This window comes from Octodon degus, unplaced genomic scaffold (assembly GCF_000260255.1).
Source record: "Octodon degus isolate 3935 unplaced genomic scaffold, OctDeg1.0 scaffold00081, whole genome shotgun sequence".
NCBI classification, from domain to species: Eukaryota; Metazoa; Chordata; class Mammalia; order Rodentia; family Octodontidae; genus Octodon; species Octodon degus.
The window spans coordinates 7420660-7422814 of record NW_004524657.1 but is presented as its reverse complement, the minus strand read 5'-3'; the positions used below and the strand labels follow the sequence as shown (position 1 = coordinate 7422814).

At 43.9% G+C, this 2155-nt stretch overlaps 1 pseudogene; it reads right to left on the bottom strand.

Moving 5' to 3' along the window:
- LOC101571769 overlaps positions 1 to 2155 on the bottom strand; it is a 7080-nt pseudogene that overhangs the window by 1112 nt on the left and 3813 nt on the right.

Below are 2155 nucleotides of genomic sequence, written 5' to 3'. Positions count from 1 at the left end.
TCAATTTTATTTATTCTTTCAAAGAACCAACTCTTTGTTTCATTAATTATTTATATTTCTTTCTTGGTCTCCATTGCATGAATTTGTGTTCTATTCTTATAATTTCTTCCCTTATGGGTGCTTTGAGCTTGACTTCCTTGCCTATTTCTAGAAGCTTCAGGTGGAGCATTAGCTTGTTTATTTTTACTGGTTCTGTTTTCTTTCTCCTTTTCTTTAATGTATTTGGTACAGGATCTCACTACGCAGCTTTGATTCATAGTGATCTTCCTGTTTTCAACTTCTCCAGCACTAGGATTACAGATATGAGCCACCACACCAGGTGTTGGTGGCCAGCTCAGTGCACCTGGGGCCAGGGCCAGTGCGTCATATGGTGCCAGGGATTGAACCCTGGTGCCTGTGCTTGCCTAAGCAGGTACTTAGTCCACTGAGCTATCTTGCCAGCCTTTGGTTCTGTTTTCTTAATGTGAAATATCCCTCTTAAAACTTCTTTCTTTGTGTCCCACAGGCTCCAGTAAGATACAGTAAAATTGTATCTACATTTTCATTCAATTATAAACATTGTTTAATTTCATCATCAAACATTATTGAATTTAATTTCATTTGCTGTTCAGGATGGTGTTAATTTCCATGTTTTTATGTATTTTGTGATTTTTTTTATTGATTTTAAGTTTCATTGCACTATGGTTCAATAATATGCATGGGATAATTTCAAGTCCTTTGCATTTAATTAAGCATGTTGCCTGTTTCAGGGAATATTGTGTGTGTAATTGAGAAGAATGTATATTCTGTTGTTGGATAGAACACTCTGTAAAGGTCTACTACATCATTTGTTCGCACGTTTGGTTCAGTTCTTTTATTTTTTGTTGATTTTTTTAGTTGATCTATCTTTTTGTGACAATGGGGCATCAAGATCCCCCATTATGGAGTCCTAGCCCAGGTCCGGTGAATGTGTGGAGAGATTCCTGCTACCCTGCCCAGGCGGGACCAGTCCCAGCCCAGGCGCAGCATGGGCTGGACCCCGCCACTCCGCAGTACATCCACCACACAGCCTGCCGAGTAGGAATTTCTGCCGAGTTCCTGGAGTCCCCAGACCTAGTCCTAGCCCAGGTCCGGTGAGTGTGCAGAGAGATTCCTGCTACCCTGAGCCAGTGGGACCAGTCCCACCCCAGGCACGGTGTGGGCCGGACCCTCTCCCAGCCCTTTGGGCAGCCCCCCACCACTCCGGTGTGCCTCCCCCACCCCGCCCGCCGAATAGGAATTTCTATCACGTTCCGGGAACCCCCAGACCCAGTCCCAGCCCAGGTCCGGTGAGTGTGTGGGAGAGCTTCCTCTTCCCTCTAAGTCACCTTGCCCGCTCCAGGCACAGCTCAGGCCTGGCATACACGCTCGAGGTGTAACCCTGCAGCTGCAATCCCTGCAGAGAGTGTAGAGGATAGATGCAACCAGCTAGTCCAGGACTAGAACATCTTGCCACAGGGGCACAAGAGGTACACCCTCACGGACAGCAGTGGGAAGGTGCTGAGCACAGCAGGCACACCCAAACCAGACGAAGCTGGATAACTCCAAACTTTGTAGAGCTGCACCTGAACTTCAGTACATGCGAAGATTATATCTACAGCAAAAATCTACAACAAAGGAAAGAAGACAGTGCTACACAAAATGACGAGAAGGAACGAAATGCAACCTCAGAACCCAAGTCCACCCGTAACAAGTGTAGAGGACACTAATACAGAAAAAATTGGAAATCACAAAGCTGAAAGCAATGAATCAGTGGATTCTGAAATAAAGAAACAGCTTCAGAAAGATATAGAGGACCTCAGATTGGAAATAAAAAAGAAATCCCTGAATTAATAACATCTGCAGTAAAGAATCAAATGCAGAAACATATAGAAGAAACCCAGTGCCCATCTAGAACAAACGCGGAGGACACTACCTCGGCTCAAAGGCATGAATTAAGAGCGTAGATAGTAAATAAGCAACAGCAGAAAGACATAGAGGAAACCAATTTCAGAGCGCAATTCCTTTCTGAAATAAAAAAAGAACTTTCAGAACTCATAGCAGATGAAGTAAAGAAGCAATTACAGAAACATAGGCAGGAAACCCAATCTGAAAAAAACATTGCAGTAAAAGAATTTCTAACTGCTTCTAAAGAAGA